Genomic DNA, 24,568 nt, shown 5'->3' on the forward strand with positions numbered 1-24,568 from the left:
TGAAGTAATGCATTTTATAAGCAAAATCCCAAATCATGCAGAACTCACGAAATGCTTTTTCTCACTTTTCACTGCTTTTTACAAACTTTGGTCGGACGTTCACACCTTCTTGCATCCGAACACCTCCGCTTCCGCTTTTGATGATGTATATTCGGGCATTCGAACCTTTTTTTACCCGCTTTTTACAAACCATTGTCGGACTTTCACACCTTCTTGCAGCCGAACACCACCTCTCCCGCTTTTAATGATGTATGGTCCAGTATTCTTACCTTTTCTAACACATTTTTCAGCAATTATGGTCGGACATTCACACCTACTCACAGCTGGACACCTCCGCTCTCGCTTTTGATTATACAATGAAGGGACATCGCTCCTTGTCTTACCAGCTTTTTACAAACTTTAGTCGAACATTCACACCTTCTTGCAGCTGAACACCTCCGCTCCCGCTTTTGATGATGTATAGTCGGGCTTTCGAGCCTTTTCTTACCCGGTTTTTACAAATTATGGTTGGACATTCAGACCTTGCAGCCGAACACCTCCGCTCTCTCTTTTGATCATACATTGTTGGGCATTCGCACCTTGTCTTACCCGCTTTTTACAAACTATAGTCAGACATTCACACCTTGCAGCTGAACCTCCGCTCCCTGTTTTGATCATGTATGGTCTGGTAATACTACCTTTTCTTCCCCCGTTTGTGAGTAATTATGGCTGGACATTCACACCTACTTGCAGTCGAACAGCTCTGCTCCCGCTTTTGATTATGTTTGGTTGGATATTCGAACCTTTTCTTAACTGCTTTTTACAAACCATGGTCGGACTTTCACACCTTCTTGTAGCCGAACAACTCCGCTCCCGCTATTGATTGTGTACAGTCGGGTATTTTAACCTTTTCTTACCCGCTTTTTACCAACTATGGTCGGACATTCACACCGTCTTACAGCGGAACACCTCCGCTCCCGCTTTTTATGGTGTATAGTCGGGCATTCGAACCTTTTCTTACCCGCTATTTACAAACTATGGTAGGACATACAAACCTTCGTGTATCCGAAAACCTCCGCTCTCTCTTTTGATCATACATTGTCGGACATTCGCACCTTTTCTTACCCGCTTTTTACAAACCATGGTCGGACTGTCACACCTTCTTGTAGCCGAACACATCCGCTCCCGCTATTGATTGTGTACAGTCGGGTATTTTAACCTTTTCTTACCCGCTTTTTACCAAGTATGGTTGGACATTCACACTTTCGTACAGCGGAACACCTCCGCTCCCTCTTTTGATGGTGTATGTTCGGGCATTCAAACCTTTTCTTACCCGCTTTTTCCAAACTATGGTCGGCTATTCACAGCTTCCTCTCCACCATACTTGTATGGTGGGATATTCACACCCACTTGCATCCGAAAACCTCCGCCCCAAATTTTGTTGATATTTAGTCGGACATTCGCACCTTACCCGCTTCTGGCAAACTATGGCCTTCTTGCAGCCAAACAACTCTGATCTCGCTTTTGATGATGTAAGGTTGGGCATTCAGACCTTGCTTCACCTGCTTTTCACCAAATATAGTCGGACATTCACACCTTCTTGCAGCCGAACACTTCCGCTCCACCTTTTAGTGTTCTATCACACCTTTTTTTTCACCGCATTTTATACATTATGGTTGGAAATTTTCAACCACTTTCATCCGAAGACCTCTCCTCCCGCTTTTGTTAATATATTTGAACTTTACTTTGACATTCAAACCTTCTTGCAGCTGAACCACCTCCGCTCCCTGTTTTGATCATATATGGTCTGGCAATACTACCTTTTCTTACCCGTTTGTGAGTAATTATGGCTGGACATTCACACCTACTCACAGCCGAACAACTCCGCTCCCGCATTTGATGGTGTATAGTCGGGCATTCTCACCCTTTCTCATCAGCTTTTTGCAAATTATGATCTGACATTCACACCTACTTGCAGTCGAACAGCTCTGCTCCCGCTTTTGATTATGTTTGGTTGGATATTCGAACCTTTTCTTAACTTCTTTTTACATATTTTGGTTGGACGTTCACACCTTCTTGTTGCCGAACACTTCCACTCCTGCTTTTGATGATGTATGGTTGGGCATTCACACCTTTTTTTGCCCATTTTTCAGGAATTATGGGTGGACATTCACACCTTGCAGCTGAACACCTCCTATCCCACTTATGATCATGTGCGGTTTGATTTTCGAAAAGTTTCTTTCATGTTTTCTAGCAATTATTGATGGACATGTAGACCTTCTTGCAGCTGAACACCTCCGCTCCCGCTTTTGATCATACATTGTCAGGCATTCGCACCTTGTCTTACCCACTTTTTACAAACTTTAGTCGAACAGTCACACCTTTTTGCAGCCGAACACCACCTCTACCGCTTTTGATGATGTATGGTCCAGCATTCTTACCTTTTCTAACACATTCTTCAGCAATTATGGTCGGACATTCACACCTACTCAGAGCCGAACACCTCCGCTCCCGCATTTGATGGTCTATAGTCGGGCATTCTACAGCGGAAAAGACTCATTCTTATGTTTGGTTAGATATTCGAACCTTTTCTTAACTGCTTTTTACAAACTTTGGTCGGACGTTCACAATATCTTGCAGCCGAACACCTCCGCTTCCGCTTTTGATGGTGTATATTCGGGCATACGAACCTTTTCTTACCCGCTTTTTACAAACCAAGGTCGGACTTTCACACCTTCTCTTAGCTGAACAACTCCGCTCCCTCTTTTGATGGTGTACAGTCGGGTAATTTAACCTTTTCTTACCCGCTTTTTACCATCTATGGTCGGACATTCACACCGTCTTACAGCGGAACACCTCCGCTCCCTCTTTTGATGATGTATGGTTAGGCAATCGCACCTTTTCTTACCCATTTTTCAGTAATTATGGGTAGACATTCACACCTTCTTGCAGCTGAACACCTCCTCTCCTGCTTATGATCATGTGCAGTTTGATATTTGAAAATTTTCTTTCATGTTTTCTAGCAATTATTGATGGACATTCAGACCGTCTTGAAGTTGAACACCTCCGCTCCCACTTTTGATGGTGTATAGTCGGGCTTTCGAGCCTTTTCTTCCCCGGTTTTTACAAATTATGGTTGGACATTCAGACCTTCTTGCAGCCGAAAACCTCCACTCCCTCTTTTGATCATACATTGTCGGGCATTCGCACCTTTTCTTACCCGCTTTTTACAAACCATGGTCGGACTTTCACACCTTCTTGTAGCGGAACAACTCCGCTCCCGCTATTGATTGTGTACAGTCGGGTATTTTAACCTTTTCTTACCCGCTTTTTACCAACTATTGTTGGACATTCACACCGTCTTACAGCGGAACACCTCCGCTCCCTCTTTTGATGGTGTATGTTCGGGCACTCGAACCTTTTCTTACCCGCTTTTTACAAACTATGGTCAGACATTCAAACCTTCTTGTAGCCGAACACATCCACTCCTGCTTTTGATGATGGGTATTCAAACCTACTTGTTGCCCGCTTTTTATTAATTATGGGTGGACATACACACCTTGTCGCAGCCAAACACCTCCGCTCCCTGTTTTGATCATGTATGATTGGACATTCGCACCTTTTCTCACCCGCTTTTTACTATGGTCGGCCATTCACAGCTTCCTCTCCACCATACTTGTATGGTGGAATATTCACACCCACTTGCATCCGAAGACCTCCGCCCCCACTTTTGTTGATATTTAGCCGGTCATTCGCAGCTTACCCGCTTTTGGCAAACTATGGCCTTCTTGCAGCCAAACACCTCTGATCTCGTTTTTGATGATGTAAGGTTGGGCATTCAGACCTTGCTTCACCTGCTTTTCACCAAATATAGTCGAACAGTCACACCTTCTTGCAGCCGAACACTTCTGCTCCACCTTTTAGTGTTCTATGGGGTATTCACACCTTTTTTTTCATCGCATTTTATTGATTATGGTTGGAAATTCTCACCCACTCTTATCCGAAGACCTCTCCTCCTGCTTTTGTTAATATATAGTCGAGCATTCAAACCTTTTCTTACCCGCTTTTTACAAATTATGGTTGAACATTCACACCTACTTGCAGCCGAACACCTCCGCTCCCGCTTTTGATGGTGTATAGTCGGGCTTTCGAGCCTTTTCTTCCCCGGTTTTTACAAATTATGGTTGTACATTCAGACCTTGCAGCCGAAAACCTCCGCTCCCTCATTTGATCATACATTGTCAGGCATTCGCACCTTGTCTTACCCGCTTTTTATAAACTTTAGTCAGATATTCACACCTTGCAGCTGAACCACCTCCGCTCCCTGTTTTGATAATGTATGGTCTGGCAATACTACCTTTTCTTACCGGTTTGTGAGTAATTATGGCTGTATATTCACACCTACTTGCAGCCGAACACCACTTTTCCCGCTTTTGATGATGTATGGTCCTGCATTCTAGTCTTTTCTAACACATTTTTCAGCAATTATGGTTTGACATTCACACCTACTCACAGCCGAACACTTCCGCTCCCGCATTTGATGGTGTATAGCCGGGCATTCTCACCCTTTCTCATCAGCTTTTTGCAAATCATGATCTGACATTCACACCTACTTGCAGTCGAACAGCTCTGCTCCCGCTTTTGATTATGTTTGGTTGGATATTCGAAACTTTTCTTCACTGCTTTTTACAAACTTTGGTCGGCCCGACTATATATTAACAAAAGCGGGAGGAGAGGTCTTCGGATGAGAGTGGGTGAGAATTTCCAACCATAATCTATAAAATACGGTGAAAGAAAATATGTGAATGCCTCATAGAACACTAAAAGCGGAAGTGTTCGGCTGCAAGAAGGTGTGAATGTCCGACTATATTTGGTGAAAAGCAGGTGAAGCAAGGTCTGAATGCCCAACCTTACATCATCAAAAGCGAGATCAGAGGTGTTTGGCTGCAAGAAGGCCATAGTTTGCCAAAAGCGGGTAAGGTGCGAATGTCCGACTAAATAATAACAAAATTTGGGGCGGAGGTCTTCGGATGCAAGTGGGTGTGAATGTCCGACTATATTTGGTGAAAAGCAGGTGAAGCAAGGTCTGAATGCCCAACCTTACATCATCAAAAGCGAGATCAGAGGTGTTGGGCTGCAAGAAGGCCATAGTTTGCCAAAAGCGGGTAAGGTGTGAATGACCGACTAAATATCAACAAAAGTGGGGGCGGAGGTCTTCGGATGCAGGTGGGTGTGAATATCCCACCATACAAGTATGGTGGAGAGGAAGCTGTGAATGGCCGACCATAGTAAAAGGCGGGTGAGAGAAGGTGCGAAAGTCAAACCATACATAATCAAAACAGGGAGCGGAGGTGTTCTGCTGTAAGAAGGTGTGAATGTCCAACCATAGTTGGTAAAAAGCGGGTAAGAAAAGGTTAAAATACCCGACTGTACACAATCAATAGCGGGAGCGGAGTTGTTCGGCTACTAAAAGGTGTGAAATTCCGACCATGGTTTGTAAAAGCGGGTAAGAAAAGGTGCGAATGCCCGACAATGTATGATCAAAAGAGGGAGTGGAGGTTTTCGGCTGCAAGAAGGTCTGAATGTCCAACTATAATTTGTAAAAACCGGGGAAGAAAAGGCTCGAAAGCCCGACTATACACCATCAAAAGTGGGAGCGGAGGTGTTCAGCTGCAAGATGGTCTGAATGTCCATCAATAATTGCTAGAAAACATGAAAGAAAATTTTCGAATATCAAACTGCACATGATCATAAGCGGGAGAGGAGGTGTTCAGCTGCAAGAAGGTGTGAATGTCTACCCATAATTACTGAAAAATGGGTAAGAAAAGGTGCGAATGCCTAACCATACATCATCAAAAGAGGGAGCGGAGGTGTTCCGCTGTAAGACGGTGTGAATGTCCGAACATAGATGGTAAAAAGCGGGTAAGAAAAGGTTAAATTACACGACTGTACACAATCAAAAGAGGGAGCGGAGTTGTTCAGCTAAGAGAAGGTGTGAAAGTCCGACCTTGGTTTGTAAAAAGCGGGTAAGAAAAGGTTCGTATGCCCGAATATACACCATCAAAAGCGGAAGCGGAGGTGTTCGGCTGCAAGATATTGTGAACGTCCGACCAAAGTTTGTAAAAAGCAGTTAAGAAAAGGTTCGAATATCTAACTAAACATAATCAAAAGCGGGAGCAGAGCTGTTCGACTGGAAGTAGGTGTGAATGTCAGATCATAATTTGCAAAAAGCTGATGAGAAAGGGTGAGAATGCCCGACTATACACCATCAAATGCGGTAGCGGAGTTGTTCGGCTGTGAGTAGGTGTGAATCTCCAACCATAATTGCTGAAAAATGTGTTAGAAAAGGTAAAAATGCCGGTCCATACATAATCAAAATCGGGAGAGGTGGTGTTCAGCTGCAAGAAGGTCTAAATGTCCATCAATAATTGCTAGAAAACATGAAAGAAAATTTTCGAAAATCAAACCACACATGATCATAAGTGGGAGAGGAGGTGTTCAGCTGCAAGAAGGTGTGAATGTCCACCCATAATACCTGACAAATGGGTAAAAAAAAGGTGCGAATGCCCAACCATACATCATCAAAAGCAGGAGTGCATGTGTGCGGCTACAAGAAGGTGTGAACGTCCGACCAAAGTTTGTAAAAAGCAGTTAAGAAAAGGTTCGAATATCCAACCATACATAATCAAAAGCGGGAGCAGAGCTGTTCGACTGCAAGTAGGTGTGAATGTCAGATCATAATTTGCAAAAAGCTGATGAGAAAGGGTGAGAATGCCCGACTATACACCATCAAATGCGGTAGCGGAGTTGTTCGGCTGTTAGTAGGTGTGAATCTCCAACCATAATTGCTGAAAAATGTGTTAGAAAAGGTAAAAATGCCGGTCCATACATAATCAAAATCGGGAGAGGTGGTGTTCAGCTGCAAGAAGGTCTAAATGTCCATCAATAATTGCTAGAAAACATGAAAGAAAATTTTCGAAAATCAAACCACACAAGATCATAAGTGGGAGAGGAGGTGTTCAGCTGCATGAAGGTGTGAATGTCCACCCATAATACCTGAAAAATGGGTAAAAAAAAGGTGCGAATGCCCAACCATACATCATCAAAAGCAGGAGTGCATGTGTTCGGCTACAAGAAGGTGTGAACGTCCAACCAAAGTTTGTAAAAAGCAGTTAAGAAAAGGTTCGAATATCCAACCATACATAATCAAAAGCGGGAGCAGAGCTGTTCGACTGCAAGTAGGTGTGAATGTCAGATCATAATTTGCAAAAAGCTGATGAGAAAGGGTGAGAATGCCCGACTATACACCATCAAATGCGGGAGCGGAGTTGTTCGGCTGTGAGTAGGTGTGAATCTCCGACCATAATTGCTGAAAAATGTGTTAGAAAAGGTAAGAATGCCGGTCCATACATTATCAAAAGCGAGAGAGGTTGTGTTCGGCTGCAAGTAGGTGTGAATGTCCAGCCATAATTACTCACAAACGGGTAAGAAAAGGTAGTATTGCCAGACCATATATGATCAAAACAGGGAGCGGAGGTGGTTCAGCTGCAAGAAGGTTTGAATGTCCGACTAAAGTTCAAATATATTAACAAAAGCGGGAGGAGAGGTCTTCGGATGAGAGTGGTTGAAAATTTCCAACCATAATGTATAAAATGCGGTGAAAAAAAGGTGTGATAGAACACTAAAAGGTGGAGCGGAAGTGTTCGGCTGCAAGAAGGTGTGAATGTCCGACTATATTTGGTGAAAAGCAGGTGAAGCAAGGTCTGAATGCCCAACCTTACATCATCAAAAGCGAGATCAGAGGTGTTTGGCTGCAAGAAGGCCATAGTTTGCCAAAAGCGGGTAAGGTGCGAATGTCCGACTAAATATCAACAAAATTTGGGGCGGAGGTCTTCGGATGCAAGTGGGTGTGAATGTCCGACTATATTTGGTGAAAAGCAGGTGAAGCAAGGTCTGAATGCCCAACCTTACATCATCAAAAGCGAGATCAGAGGTGTTGGGCTGCAAGAAGGCCATAGTTTGCCAAAAGCGGGTAAGGTGCGAATGACCGACTAAATATCAACAAAAGTGGGGGCGGAGGTCTTCGGATGCAGGTGGGTGTGAATATCCCACCATACAAGTATGGTGGAGAGGAAGCTGTGAATGGCCGACCATAGTAAAAGGCGGGTGAGAGAAGGTGCGAATGTCAAACCATACATAATCAAAACAGGGAGCGGAGGTGTTCTGCTGTAAGAAGGTGTGAATTTCCAACCATAGTTGGTAAAAAGCGGGTAAGAAAAGGTTAAAATACCCGACTGTACACAATCAATAGCGGGAGCGGAGTTGTTCGGCTACTAAACGGTGTGAAAGTCCGACCATGGTTTGTAAAAAGCGGGTAAGAAAAGGTGCGAATGCCCGACAATGTATGATCAAAAGAGGGAGTGGAGGTTTTCGGCTGCAAGAAGGTCTGAATGTCCAACCATAATTTGTAAAAACCGGGGAAGAAAAGGCTCGAAAGCCCGACTATACACCATCAAAAGTGGGAGCGGAGGTGTTCAGCTGCAAGACGGTCTGAATGTCCATCAATAATTGCTAGAAAACATGAAAGAAAATTTTCGAATATCAAACTGCACATGATCATAAGCGGGAGAGGAGGTGTTCAGCTGCAAGAAGGTGTGAATGTCTACCCATAATTACTGAAAAATGGGTAAGAAAAGGTGCGAATGCCTAACCATACATCATCAAAAGAGGGAGCGGAGGTGTTCCGCTGTAAGACGGTGTGAATGTCCGAACATAGATGGTAAAAAGCGGGTAAGAAAAGGTTAAATTACACGACTGTACACAATCAAAAGAGGGAGCGGAGTTGTTCAGCTAAGAGAAGGTGTGAAAGTCCGACCTTGGTTTGTAAAAAGCGGGTAAGAAAAGGTTCGTATGCCCGAATATACACCATCAAAAGCGGAAGCGGAGGTGTTCGGCTGCAAGATATTGTGAACGTCCGACCAAAGTTTGTAAAAAGCAGTTAAGAAAAGGTTCGAATATCTAACTAAACATAATCAAAAGCGGGAGCAGAGCTGTTCGACTGCAAGTAGGTGTGAATGTCAGATCATAATTTGCAAAAAGCTGATGAGAAAGGGTGAGAATGCCTGACTATACACCATCAAATGCGGTAGCGGAGTTGTTCGGCTGTTAGTAGGTGTGAATCTCCAACCATAATTGCTGAAAAATGTGTTAGAAAAGGTAAAAATGCCGGTCCATACATAATCAAAATCGGGAGAGGTGGTGTTCAGCTGCAAGAAGGTCTAAATGTCCATCAATAATTGCTAGAAAACATGAAAGAAAATTTTCGAAAATCAAACCACACATGATCATAAGTGGGAGAGGAGGTGTTCAGCTGCAAAAAGGTGTGAATGTCCACCCATAATACCTGAAAAATGGGTAAAAAAAAAGGTGCGAATGCCCAACCATACATCATCAAAAGCAGGAGTACATGTGTTCGGCTACAAGAAGGTGTGAACGTCCAACCAAAGTTTGTAAAAAGCAGTTAAGAAAAGGTTCGAATATCCAACCATACATAATCAAAAGCGGGAGCAGAGCTGTTCAACTGCAAGTAGGTGTGAATGTCAGATCATAATTTGCAAAAAGCTGATGAGAAAGGGTGAGAATGCCCGACTATACACCATCAAATGCGGGAGCGGAGTTGTTCGGCTGTGAGTAGGTGTGAATCTCCAACCATAATTGCTGAAAAATGTGTTAGAAAAGGTAAAAATGCCGGTCCATACATAATCAAAATCGGGAGAGGTGGTGTTCAGCTGCAAGAAGGTCTAAATGTCCATCAATAATTGCTAGAAAACATGAAAGAAACTTTTCGAAAATCAAACCGCACATGATCATAAGTGGGATAGGAGGTGTTCAGCTGCAAGGTGTGAATGTCCACCCATAATTCCTGAAAAATGGGCAAAAAAAAGGTGTGAATGCCCAACCATACATCATCAAAAGCAGGAGTGGAAGTGTTCGGCTACAAGAAGGTGTGAACGTCCAACCAAAATATGTAAAAAGCAGTTAAGAAAAGGTTCGAATATCCAACCAAACATAATCAAAAGCGGGAGCAGAGCTTTTCGACTGCAAGTAGGTGTGAATGTCAGATCATAATTTGCAAAAAGCTGATGAGAAAGGGTGAGAATGCCCGACTATACACTATCAAATGTGGGAGCGGAGGTGTTCGTCTGTGAGTAGGTGTGAATGTCCGACCATAATTGCTGAAAAATGTGTTAGAAAAGGTAAGAATGCCGGACCATATATCATCAAAAGCGGGAGAGGTTGTGTTCGGCTGCAAGAAGGTGTGAATGTCCAGCCATAATTACTCACAAACGGGTAAGAAAAGGTACTATTGCCAGACCATATATGATCAAAACAGGGAGCGGAGGTGGTTCAGCTGCAAGAAGGTTTGAAAGTCCGACTAAAGTTTGTAAAAAGCGGGTAAGACAAGGTGTGAATGCCCGACAATGTATGATCAAAAGAGGAGCGGAGGTTTTCGGCTGCAAGAAGGTCTGAATGTCCACCCATAATTACTGAAAAATGGGTAAGAAAAGGTGCGAAAGCCCAACCGCACATGATCATAAGTGGATGAGAAGGTGTTCGACTGCAAGTAGGTGTGAATGTAAGATCATAATTTGTAAAAAGCGGGTAAGAAAAGGTAAGAATGCCCAACCATAAATTATCATAAGCGGCAGCAGAGTTTCGGCTGGTATTTATCAATGTCTAGATAGATTTCAACAAAAAACAACGTTGTACTTTGCAGTAAAAGAAAGTGCAAGTCAAAAGTTTTAGGAATCCGAGAATAAGCTTATTTTCATGAGTTCTGCACGATTTCGGATTTTATGTATAAAATGAATTTCTTCACGCAAACTAAGTTAACATTGCTTTGTCCTTCATATGTACCCATTTCTACATATATTTCAAGCATAAACTTCCTCATATTACCCTGAATGAGAAAGAGCCACACTTGTGATTAAGCCATACCTCCCTTTTGAGGAGTTCTGCATGATTTGGGATTTTATCTATAAAATTAATTCCTTCACTCAAACTATGTTAAAACGGCTTTTACCTTCATATTTATCAATGTCTCGATAGATTTAAACAAAAAAACAACGTTGTACTTTGCAATAAAAGAAAGAGCAAATCAAAAGTTTTAGGAATCCGAGAATAAGCTTATTTTCATGAGTTCTGCACGATTTCGGATTTTATGTATAAAATGAATTCATTCACTCAAACCAAGTTAAAACTGCTTTTTCCTTCATATTTATCAATGTCTAGATCGACTTCAACAAAGAACAACATTGTATTTTGCAGTAGAAGAAAGAGCAAAACTGAAGGATCAGGAATCCGAGAATAAGCTTCTTTTCATACGTTCTGCATGATTTGGGATTTTATGTATAAAATGAATTCCTTCACTCAAACTAAGTTAACACTGCTTTGTCCTTCATATGTACCCATTTCTACATATATTTCAAGCATAAACTTCCTCATACTACCCTGAATGAGAAAGAACCACACTTGTGATTAAGCCATACGCCCCTTTTGAGGAGTTCTGCATGATTTGGGATTTTATCTATAAAATCAATTCCTTCACTCAAACTATGTTAAAACGGCTTTTACCTTCATATTTATCAATGTCTCGATAGATTTAAACAAAAAAACAACGTTGTACTTTGCAGTAAAAGAAAGAGCCAATCAAAAGTTTTAGGAATCCGAGAATAAGCTTATTTTCATGAGTTCTGCACGATTTCGGATTTTATGTATAAAATGAATTCATTCACTCAAACCAAGTTAAAACTGCTTTTTCCTTCATATTTATCAATGTCTAGATCGACTTCAACAAAGAACAACATTGTATTTTGCAGTAGAAGAAAGAGCAACACTGAAGGATCAGGAATCCGAGAATAAGCTTATTTTCTTATGGGCAAGTGGGAACTGCTTTGTCCTTCATAATTATCAATGTGTAGATGGATTTCAACTTCTTCTACTGCAAAGTCCAATGTTTTTCTTTGTTGAAGTCGATCTAGACATTGATGAATATGGAAGGACAAAGCAGTTTTAACTTGGTTTGAGCAAAGCAATTCATTTTATAGCAAAATTCGAAATCGTGCAGAACTCATGAAAGCAAGCTTATTCTCGGATTCCTGAAACTTTAGATTTGCTCTTTCTTTTACTGCAAAGTACAACGTTGAGCAGCACTAATGAGTTGTTTCTATTTTTGGCAGGCTTTACCTTTGCGAATGAAGCCCTTTCTGTCTGTGCTTTGTTTAAATATTTCTAGACATGGTAAATATGAAGGACAAATCAGTTTTAACATAGTTTGAGTGAAGTAATGCATTTTATAAGCAAAATCCCAAATCATGCAGAACTCACGAAATGCTTTTTCTCGCTTTTCACTGCTTTTTACAAACTTTGGTCGGACGTTCACACCTTCTTGCATCCGAACACCTCCGCTTCCGCTTTTGATGATGTATATTCGGGCATTTGAACCTTTTTTTACCCGCTTTTTACAAACCATTGTCAGACTTTCACACCTTCTTGCAGCCGAACACCACCTCTCCCAATTTTGATGATGTATGGTCCAGTATTCTTACCTTTTCTAACACATTTTTCAGCAATTATGGTCGGACATTCACACCTACTCACAGCTGGACACCTCCGCTCCCGCTTTTGATCATACAATGTCAGGACATCGCTCCTTGTCTTACCAGCTTTTTACAAATTTTAGTCGAACATTCACACCTTCTTGCAGCTGAAGACCTCCGCTCCCGCTTTTGATGATGTATAGTCGGGCTTTCGAGCCTTTTCTTACCCGGTTTTTACAAATTATGGTTGGACATTCAGACCTTGCAGCCGAACACCTCCGCTCTCTCTTTTGATCATACATTGTTGGGCATTCGCACCTTGTCTTACCCGCTTTTTACAAACTATAGTCAGACATTCACACCTTGCAGCTGAACCTCCGCTCCCTGTTTTGATCATGTATGGTCTGGCAATACTACCTTTTCTTCCCCCGTTTGTGAGTAATTATGGCTGGACATTCACACCTACTTGCAGTCGAACAGCTCTGCTCCCGCTTTTGATTATGTTTGGTTGGATATTCGAACCTTTTCTTAACTGCTTTTTACAAACCATGGTCGGACTTTCACACCTTCTTGTAGCCGAACAACTCCGCTCCCGCTATTGATTGTGTACAGTCGGGTATTTTAACCTTTTCTTACCCGCTTTTTACCAAGTATGGTCGGACATTCACATCTTCGTACAGCGGAACACCTCCGCTCCCTCTTTTGATGGTGTATAGTCGGGCATTCAAACCTTTTCTTACCCGCTATTTACAAACTATGGTAGGACATTCAAACCTTCGTGTATCCGAAAACCTCCGCTCTCTCTTTTGATCATACATTGTCGGACATTCGCACCTTTTCTTACCCGCTTTTTCCAAACTATGGTCGGCTATTCACAGCTTCCTCTCCACCATACTTGTATGGTGGGATATTCACACCCACTTGCATCCGAAAACCTCCGCCCCAAATTTTGTTGATATTTGGTCGGACATTCGCACCTTACCCGCTTTTGGCAAACTATGGCCTTCTTGCAGCCAAACAACTCTGATCTCGCTTTTGATGATGTAAGGTTGGGCATTCAGACCTTGCTTCACCTGCTTTTCACCAAATATAGTCGGACATTCACACCTTCTTGCAGCCGAACACTTCCGCTCCACCTTTTAGTGTTCTATCACACCTTTTTTTTCACCGCATTTTATACATTATGGTTGGAAATTTTCAACCACTTTCATCCGAAGACCTCTCCTCCCGCTTTTGTTAATATATTTTAACTTTAGTTTGACATTCAAACCTTCTTGCAGCTGAACCACCTCCGCTCCCTGTTTTGATCATATATGGTCTGGCAATACTACCTTTTCTTACCCGTTTGTGAGTAATTATGGCTGGACATTCACACCTACTTGCAGCCGAACACAACCTCTCTCGCTTTTGATGATGTTTGGACCGGCATTTTTACCTTTTCTAACACATTTTTCAGCAATTATGGTCGGAGATTCACACCTACTCACAGCCGAACAACTCCGCTCCCGCATTTGATGATGTATAGTCGGGCATTCTCACCCTTTCTCATCAGCTTTTTGCAAATTATGTTCTGACATTCATACCTACTTGCAGTCGAACAGCTCTGCTCCCGCTTTTGATTATGTTTGGTTGGATATTCGAACCTTTTCTTAACTTCTTTTTACATATTTTGGTTGGACGTTCACACCTTCTTGTAGCTGAACACTTCCACTCCTGCTTTTGATGATGTATGGTTGGGCATTCACACCTTTTTTTTGCCCATTTTTCAGGAATTATGGGTGGACATTCACACCTTGCAGCTGAACACCTCCTATCCCACTTATGATCATGTGCGGTATGATTTTCGATGTTCATGATTTTCATGTTTTCTAGCAATTATTGATGGACATGTAGACCTTCTTGCAGCTGAACACCTCCGCTCCCGCTTTTGATCATACATTGTCAGGCATTAGCAACCTTGTCTTACCCACTTTTTACAAACTTTAGTCGAACAGTCACACCTTTTTGAAGCCGAACACCACGTCTACCGCTTTTGATGATGTATGGTCCAGCATTCTTACCTTTTCTAACACATTCTTCAGCAATTATGGTCGGACATTCACACCTACTCAGAGCCGAACACCTCCGCTCCCGCATTTGATGGTCTATAGTCGGGCATTCTAAAGCGGAAAAGACTCATTCTTATGTTTGGTTAGATATTCGAACCTTTTCTTAACTGCTTTTTACAAACTTTGGTCGGACGTTCACAATATCTTGCAGCCGAACACCTCCGCTTCCGCTTTTGATGGTGTATATTCGGGCATACGAACCTTTTCTTACCCGCTTTTTACCAACTATTGTTGGACATTCACACCGTCTTACAGCGGAACACCTCCGCTCCCTCTTTTGATGGTGTATATTCGGGCACTCGAACCTTTTCTTACCCGCTTTTTACAAACTATGGTCGGACATTAAAACCTTCTTGTAGCCGAACACATCCACTCCTGCTTTTGATGATGTATGGTTGGGCATTCGTACCTTTTCTTACCCATTTTGCAGTAATTATGGGTGGACATTCACACCTTTTTGCATTTTAACACCTCCTCTCCCGCTTATGATCATGTGCGGTTTGATATTCGAAAATTCTCTTCCCTGTTTTCTAGCAATTATTGATGGACATTCAGACCTTCTTGCAGCTGAACACCTCCGCTCCAGCTGTTGATGGTGTATAGTCGGGCTTTCGAGCCTTTTCTTCCCCGATTTTTACAAATTATGGATGGACATTCAGACCTTCTTTCAGCCGAAAACCTCCGCTCCCTCTTTTGATCATACATTGTCGGGCATTCGCACCTTTTCTTACCTGCTTTTTACAATTCATGGTCGGACTTTCACACCTTTTAGTAGCGGAACAACTCTGCTCCCGCTATTGATTGTGTACAATAGGGTATTTTAACCTTTTCTTACCTGCTTTTTGCCAATTATGGTTGGACATTCACACCTTCTTACAGCGGAACACCTCCGCTCCCTCCTTTGATGGTGTATGTTCGGGCATTCGAACCTTTTCTTACCCGCTTTTTACAAACTATGGTCAGACATTCAAACCTTCTTGTAGCCGAACACATCCACTCCTGCTTTTGATGATGGGTATTCAAACCTACTTGTTGCCCGCTTTTCATTAATTATGGGTGGACATACACACCTTGTCGCAGCCAAGCACCTCCGCTCCCTGTTAGGATCATGTATGGTTGGGCATTCGTACCTTTTCTTACCCATTTTGCAGTAATTATGGGTGGACATTCACACCTTCTTGCATTTGAACACCTCCTCTCCCGCTTATGATCATGTGCGGTTTGATATTCGAAAATTCTCTTCCATGTTTTCTAGCAATTATTGATGGACATTCAGACCTTCTTGCAGCTGAACACCTCCGCTCCAGCTGTTGATGGTGTATAGTCGGGCTTTCGAGCCTTTTCTTCCCAGATTTTTACAAAATATGGATGGACATTCAGACCTTGTTTCAGCCGAAAAACTCCGCTCCCTCTTTTGATCATACATTGTCGGGCATTCGCACCTTTTCTTACCCGCTTTTTACAAACCATGGTCGGACTTTCACACCTTTTAGTAGCGGAACAACTCTGCTCCCGCTATTGATTGTGTACAATTGGGTATTTTAACCTTTTCTTACCTGCTTTTTGCCAACTATGGTCGGACATTCACACCTTCTTACAGCGGAACACCTCCGCTCCCTCCTTTGATGGTGTATGTTCGGGCATTCGAACCTTTTCTTTCCCGCTTTTTACAAACTATGGTCAGACATTCACACCTTCTTGCAGCCGAACACTTCCGCTCTACCTTTTAGTGTTCTATGGGGTATTCACACCTTTTTTTTCACCGCATTTTATAGATTATGGTTGTAAATTCTCACCCACTCTTATCCGAAGACCTCTCCTCCTGCTTTGGTTAATATATAGTCGGGCATTCGAACCTTTTCTTACCCGCTTTTTACAAATTATGGTCGAACATTCACACCTACTTGCAGCGGAACACCTCCGCTCCCGCTTTTGATGGTGTATAGTCGGGCTTTCGAGCCTTTTCTTCCCCGGTTTTTACAAATTATCGTTGGACATTCAGACCTTGCAGCCGAAAACCTCCGCTCCCTCTTTTGATCATACATTGTCAGGCATTCGCACCTACTTGCAGCCGAATACTTCCGCTCCACCTTTTAGTGATGTATGGTTGGCATTTGCACCTTTTCTTACCCTTTCTTACCCTACTGATTGCTTAAGATTAAGTTGTTTTTTCTCAAACTACAACATTTTTTTAATTGTTGAAACTTGATTTGAAGTGGATAAATAAGGAGGACAAACAGTTTTAAGTCAGGCTGATAGAAGGAATTAATTTTATAGCAAAATCTGTATTTCGTCATATGTCGAGAGATGCTTATTGCTGAAGAAGTACAAAGTACAACGTTGTTTATCGTTGAAACTTGATTAGACATGAATAAATATGAAGGACAAAGCAGTCTTAACTTGGTTAGAGTTAAGGAATTCGTTTTATAGGAGAATCCGAATTCGTGCATAACTCGTAAAATAGAGCTTATTTTCGGATTCCTGAAGAATGAGTCTGGTTCTTTCTCATAATACAAAGTTTGTTGTTTATTGTTGAAACTTCATCAGAAGTGAAGAAATAAATGAATGCCTATCAACAAATGTGGGATCTAAACTCTAGTGCTTCCTCTAAAATAATTTCCTTTCTCAATTCAGAAATGTGTGTGTGTAAGTCACAACACCCGTGACACCAAAACGGCTTTCTTTTCTCTCTTTTCTCTACACTCTGCACTGTGAGCACACACACCAAATCAGAAAGGCTTTTTTCTCTCTTTTCTACATTATGGACTGTGGGGACACAAAACCGCTCTCTCTTTTTTTTTTTGATTGTGTGCCAGGGCGTTGTCTCACGTATTAGATTATGCTTACGATACGAATGGGTTTATCAGTCACATCAGAATCCATACATACTGATCCTCCCGTAATAAAATGGTCGGATCTTATCAAACACACTTTGTTTCTTGTGACAATTAAGTCAGCGAAACAGCGTATACACGTCAAGACACTGAATCAAGTTTGCCACAAGAACTCATAAGTTTGGCAGTATTGCTCTGCCGTCAGCAATCATACACCCATTTTATTTTCGTGAGACATGTGCAGGCACCTGTTCATCTACTGTTCTATCACTATGAATTAGTTTATCTATTATCAATAAGGATACTTCTACAACTACTATCAAAGTATGTCCAGACTTCTTATGTTGTCAGTTGCTATATATGAATAAGTGGGTAGCTACTGACAAGCATTAAGCATGTCACACAGCCCAAACATATAACATTTCAGGACACACCACACAGTTAACAACCACACAGTCAAAGCCCAAACATGTAACATTCAACAGGACACTTACACAACACATTCAAATCAAACAGTCAGACAACATACAAGAACATATACCCCAGCCGGCATTGCTCCCTGCCTATTTTCCTACAGCTCACTATGTGTGCGCACACCTTTATTCACAAACTCTTCAACTTATACTCTTTTACCAAAGCTGCTACAGCTCGATTGGCCGAATACCCTTAGATCCTATTTCGGTGAATTTGACATCTGCCTTACATGTAACAGATTAGCGGTTTAGCAGTTTTAATTTAGTTTGAGTGAAGGAATTCATTTTATAGCAAAATCCGAAATCGTGAAGAACTCATGAAAGTAAGCTTATTCTCGGATTCCTGAAACTTTAGATTTGCTCTTTCTTTTACTGCAAAGTACAACGTTGTTTTTTTTTTGTTTAAATCTTTCTAGACATGGTAAATATGAAGGACAAAGCAGTTTTAACATAGTTTGAGTGAAGGAATTCATTTTATAGATAAAATCCCAAGAGTCTGCTGAGAAAAGAGAGTGAATGCGAAGTAGACTTTAACACGGCTCTGGGAGCGAGCCGAGTGTGGGCTAACCGGGAGAATTGCTTGAAAGAAACGCGACACCAAATGAGCGGTCAGAACAAAGCCTCAATACGGTGTTCCCGTGGTGTTTTTGTTGCTGCCTTGTCGATTGCACAGGGGCAAGCGTTTCAACCAAGCAACGCTCACCATGGGGAAGGTGGCTATGGCAACTAGCCTGATGCCCTGCTCCCGCAGTGACGGATAATCGTACTCTGGTTTCTCTTCATAACATACAAGTCTTTCGCCTTTTACTAAAGACTTTCGTGGAGAGCAGCACTAATGAGTTGTTTCTATTTTTGGCAGGCTTTACCTTTGCGGGTGAAGCCCTTTCTGTCTGTGCAAAAGAAATCTTGTTACTGTGCAGAGTGACTTCTCTGAGTAGAGTCGCCTTACTTGTTGCGATTGTGCCGATGTTCGAAGCTGGAGTGCAAAGTTGTTGCTTGAATGGTGCTTGCTGGAGCATGCGGGAGTGCAAAGTTATACCATTTAAAAGGGCTGAAGAGTGCTCAGTGCAGCGGGTGGGCGGAGGTGCAACGTGACACTCTGGCCACCTATGGCCATAAAAAGAACACTGCTACAAGTGCGCATTGTGCCAGCAAGGGCCCTCGGACCTGAAACAGTGGACAGTTATCGCTTCTCGGCCTTTTGGCTAAGATCAAGTGTAGTATCTGTTCTTATCAGTTTAATATGTCCTCTATACGAGGACTACATATTAAATGGATTTTTAAGAATAGGAGTTGAAAAAGAAGCTTGCTCCGTTCACTCCAAGCATCGACCCAGTACTGCAGTGCCGCTGGGAACGGTGCGCTCTTCTCTGCTCTTGTGAAAAAGCAAACAGCGGTGCAGGATGGAAGTTTCAGGGAGCCCAAGATGAAACTTTCTTTTAGTCTGCTGAGAAAAGAGAGTGAATGCGAAGTAGACTTTAACACAGCTCTGGGAGCGAGCCGAGTGTGGGCTAACCGGGAGAATTGCTTGAAAGAAACGCCATACCAAATGAGCGGTCAGAACAAAGCCTCAATACGGTGTTCCCGTTGTGTTTTTGTTGCTGCCGCTGTTTGCTTTTTCACAAGAGCGCACCTGTTGAGGGGGGGCCTGGGGGGGCCTGGGTGATGGTGGGTCTCAGGCCCGGGCTGCTGCGACTGGTGTGACCGGGTGGTTTGTTTGTTTGTTTTTTGTTGTTGTTTGTTTGTTTTTTGTAGAGGTCCTCCGGAGTGGGGTTGGGTTTAGTGGGGTGGGGCGGGATGGGTACCTTCTGGGGGTACAGTAGCTCCCAGAATATGGTCGCTGCAGGCCCCGAGCCTGGTGGACATCAGGCCCTCCTGTCCTGTGTTGGCTCCCTTTTAAAAAGTACAGAACTTAGAACAGGTCTAGTCCCTGGCTTTCGGCAGAACTGTCTTCTTTACTTTTTTTTCCCCTTATCGTGTTCAGCATTATGGCAGCAGAATTGTAGTCTGAATACCTTTGATGCCAAACAGATTTGCTTTGCCAAGGGAAGTTTTATAAATGTAAAGCTCCCCTTGATGCCCATTTATTTATTTCTGTTTACAATATATGACATGTAATAGAACTGAACCGGACCGGGGGACAAGGAAAGAAGAAGAGGAAAGAAGAGAAAAACAGAACATACATCGCATACAACACAGCTGTGGATATAGATGACCTGAGACGACATGATAATACATCAACTGCTTAGCGACCATGCTACTGGACTAATGAATGTGGTTGTGTGTGTGTGAGAACATGCAACACCCATGGCACAGGACCTACATGATAACCGTGCTTAGTTATGAGTGTATAAGCATACAGGGCCACAATCCACAGCCCCCCCAAGCAATCAGAAGCAGGCAGAGAGGGCCACAAGACCCGGGCCACCAGCAGCCCCCACAGAGCACAGAACCCAGGAAGCCCACCGCAGGGGCAACCACGCATCCACCCAGAAGACTGCAGAGGAAGCCCCCGGAAAGAGCCCCCATAAGCATAGGGCAGAGGCCCTCCGGGAGCCAGGGGCAACAGCCCACCGACGTCGCCAGGCCCCAGCCGCCCAGACATGGGCCGTGCACTGGATCCGGGCCCCAGGAGCCCGAGCGCCCCCAAACCCCCCGGCAGAGGCCCCACCCAATACCCAGGAGGGCCAAGCGCCCCAGACAGCCACACAGTGGGTCAGCGCCTGCCCCAGCACCCCTGGCCAAGTGCCCTGGGAGTCAAGACGTGCCCACAGGTGGGTGAAGTCGCGAGCAGCGGAGAGAGGCCACGCCGCCCCCCCCATCGGGAGAAGCACAGGCAGGCCAGGCGACAGCAAGTCCAAGATCCAGGCCCAATCATTACCACACACACTTTCATGTCCCATACATCCACACGTCCTCCCTCCCTCGACTCCGCTGGGGTGTAGTGCAGCGGGCACACCAGGGGGCCAGCAGCCCCCCAGCCACCACAGACCCCAAACCAGCAGAACAATTAATTAATCCTCCTGGCCCCTCCCACCCCGAGCAGCAACCAGGAAGCAGGGGTGTGCGAAGAAGACCCCTCCCCTCACCCTTCTGGCTCTTCAATATTTTCTAATAGTGAGCAATTAAAATTGAGGGGCAGCCAAACTTGTAGAACTGGGAGCGTGGCCCTCTGGGAAGCCTACATACCCAAAGAGCCCCGCCCACCAGATGCCACTCAGTGTAACCACCCCCCAAGACCTAATGTGTGTGTGTGAGTGTGTTTGATAAGTAGTAATGTCTAAGGTGTAATTAAAACAGGGGTGGGAACTGCAGAGTGCAACTACTGCAGAGTCCACTACACCCCACCGAACACACACGCCCCCAATACCCTTCATGTGTGAGAGTGTGCTGTGTACAGGAGCCAGAAGGGAGAGGGGTATGGGGATATACACTGGGGGCAGCCAGGGACTGGCTGCAATAGGCATCCCCGCTACCAGGGAGCCAACACAGGACAGGAGGGCCTGATGTCCACCAGGCTCGGGGCCTGCAGCGACCATATTCTGGGAGCTACTGTACCCCCAGAAGGTACCCATCCCGCCCCACCCCACTCAACCCAACCCCACTCCGGAGGACCTCTACAAAAAACAAACAAACAACAACAAAAAACAAACAAACAAACCACCCGGTCACACCAGTCGCAGCAGCCCAGGCCTGAGACCCACCATCACCCAGGCCCCCCCAGAACCCCCCTCAACAGGTGCGCTCTTGTGAAAAAGCAAACAGCGGCAGCAACAAAAACACAACGGGAACACTGTATTGAGGCTTTGTTCTGACCGCTCATTTGGTATGGCTTTTCTTTCAAGCAATTCTCCCGGTTAGCCCGCACTCGGCTCGCTCCCAGAGCCGTGTTAAAGTCTACTTCGCATTCACTCTCTTTTCTCAGCAGACTAAAAGAAAGTTTCATCTTGGGCTCCCTGAAACTTGCATCCTGCACCGCTGTTTGCTTTTTCACAAGAGTAGAGAAGAGCGCACCGTTCCCAGCGGCACTGCAGTACGGGGTCAATGCTTGGAGTGAACGGAGCAAGCTAATTTTTCAACTCCTATTGCTAAAAATCCATTTAATATTTAGTCCTCGTATAGAGGACATATCAGATATTAAACTGATAAGAACAGATACTACACTTGATCTTAGCCAAAAGGCCGAGAAGCGACAACTATGCACTGGTTCACGTCCGAGGGCCCTTCCTGGCACAATGCGCACTTGTCCGCTAACACCCCTGTTCTTTTTATGGCCATAGGTGGCCAGAGTGTCACTTTGCACCTCCGCCCACCTGCTGCACTGAGCACTCTTCAGCCATTTTAAATGGTATAACTTTGCTCTCCCGCACGCTCCAGCAAGCACCATTCAAGCAACAACTTTGCACTCCAGCTTCGAACATCGGCACAGTCGCAACAAGTAAGGCGACTCTACTCAGAGAAGTCACTCTGCACAGTAACAAGATTTCTTTTGCACAGACAGAAAGGGCTTCACCCGCAAAGGTAAAGCCTGCCAAAAATAGAAACAACTCATTAGTGCTGCTCGTGCATTAGTGCAGGCTAGTTGTCATAGCCACCTTCCCCATGGTGAGCTTTGCTTGGTTGAGACGCTTGCCCCCCCCCCTTGCTCCTCGGCTGACCAAGTAGGAACAATCGGGCCCTATTCGATGGCTGCCTTGTCTTTTACTCTGTGCAAAAGACAAGGCAGCAACAAAAACACCACGGGAAAACCGTATTGAGGCTTTGTTCTGACCGCTCATTCGGTGTCGCGTTTCTTTCAAGCAATTCTCCCGGTTAGCCCGCACTCGGCTCGCTCCCAGAGCCGTGTTAAAGTCTACTTCGCATTCACTCTCTTTTCTCAGCAGACTCTTGGGATTTTATCAATAAAATGAATTCCTTCACTCAAACTATGTTAAAACTGCTTTGTCCTTCATATTTACCATGTCTTGAAAGATTTAAACAAAAAAAACAACGTTGTACTTTGCAGGAAAAGAAATAGCAAATCTAAAGTTTCAGGAATCCGAGAATAAGCTTACTTTCATGAGTTCTTCACGATTTCGGATTTTGCTATAAAATGAATTCCTTCACTCAAACTAAATTAAAACTGCTAAACCGCTAATCTGTTACATGTAAGGCAGATGTCAAATTCACCGAATTAGGATTATTCGGTATTCGGCCAATCGAGCTGTAGCAGCTTTGGTAAAAGAGTATAAGTTGAAGAGTTTGTGAATAAAGGTGTGCGCACACATAGTGAGCTGTAGGAAAATAGGCAGGGAGCAATGCCGGCTGGGGTATATGTTCTTGTATGTTGTCTGACTGTTTGATTTGAATGTGTTGTGTAAGTGTCCTGTTGAATGTTACATGTTTGGGCTTTGACACTTCACTGTGGTTGTTAACTGTGTGGTGTGTCCTGAAATGTTATATGTTTGGGCTGTGTGACATGCTTAATGCTTGTCAGTAGCTACCCACTTATTCATATATAGCAACTGACAACATAAGAAGTCTGGACATACTTTGATAGAGTAGTTGTAGAAGTATCCTTATTGATAATAGATAAACTAATTCATAGTGATAGAACAGTAGATGAACAGGTGCCTGCACATGTCTCACGAAAATAAAATGGGTGTATGATTGCTGACGGCAGAGCAATACTGCCAAACTTATGAGTTCTTGTGGCAAACTTGATTCAGTGTCTTGACGTGTATACGCTGTTTCGCTGACTTGATTGTCACAAGAAACAAAGTGTGTTTGATAAGATCCGACCATTTTATTAGGGGAGGATCAGTATGTATGGATTCTGATGTGACTGATAAACCCATTCGTATCGTAAGCATAATCTAATACGTGAGACAACGCCCTGGCACACAATCAAAAAAAAAAAGAGAGAGCGGTTTTGTGTCCCCACAGTCCATAATGTAGAAAAGAGAGAAAAAAGCCTTTCTGATTTGGTGTGTGTGCTCACAGTGCAGAGTGTAGAGAAAAGAGAGAAAAGAAAGCCGTTTTGGTGTCACGGGTGTTGTGACTTACACACACACATTTCTGAATTGAGAAAGGAAATTATTTTAGAGGAAGCACTAGAGTTTAGATCCCACATTTGTTGATAGGCATTCATTTATTTCTTCACTTCTGATGAAGTTTCAACAATAAACAACAAACTTTGTATTATGAGAAAGAACCAGACTCATTCTTCAGGAATCCGAAAATAAGCTCTATTTTACGAGTTATGCACGAATTCGGATTCTCCTATAAAACGAATTCCTTAACTCTAACCAAGTTAAGACTGCTTTGTACTTCATATTTATTCATGTCTAATCAAGTTTCAACGATAAACAACGTTGTACTTTCTAGAATGAGAAAGAACTTCTTCAGCAATAAGCATCTCTCGACATATGACGAAATACAGATTTTGCTATAAAATTAATTCCTTCTATCAGCCTGACTTAAAACTGTTTGTCCTCCTTATTTATCCACTTCAAATCAAGTTTCAACAATTAAAAAAATGTTGTAGTTTGAGAAAAAACAACTTCATCTTAAGCAATCAGTAGGGTAAGAAAGGG

At 43.4% G+C, this 24,568-nt stretch overlaps 3 non-coding genes across 3 annotated transcripts; 2 read left to right on the forward strand and 1 right to left on the reverse strand.

Moving 5' to 3' along the window:
• Positions 1-18,756: 18,756 nt before the first annotated feature.
• On the forward strand, positions 18,757-18,870 carry LOC140286239 (U5 spliceosomal RNA). The gene has a single exon (XR_011911091.1). It is a non-coding gene; the product is annotated as a U5 spliceosomal RNA (small nuclear RNA).
• A 308-nt stretch (positions 18,871-19,178) lies between these two features.
• On the forward strand, positions 19,179-19,362 carry LOC140286227 (U2 spliceosomal RNA). Its single transcript, XR_011911089.1, has one exon. It is a non-coding gene; the product is annotated as a U2 spliceosomal RNA (small nuclear RNA).
• Positions 19,363-21,996: 2,634 nt separating this feature from the next.
• Positions 21,997-22,187, reverse strand: LOC140286236 (U2 spliceosomal RNA). Its single transcript, XR_011911090.1, has one exon. It is a non-coding gene; the product is annotated as a U2 spliceosomal RNA (small nuclear RNA).
• Positions 22,188-24,568: the final 2,381 nt, after the last annotated feature.

The sequence above is a fragment of the Leuresthes tenuis genome, unplaced genomic scaffold, assembly GCF_036924035.1.
Source record: "Leuresthes tenuis unplaced genomic scaffold, fLeuTen1.0.hap1 SCAF_78, whole genome shotgun sequence".
Taxonomy (NCBI): domain Eukaryota; kingdom Metazoa; phylum Chordata; class Actinopteri; order Atheriniformes; family Atherinopsidae; genus Leuresthes; species Leuresthes tenuis.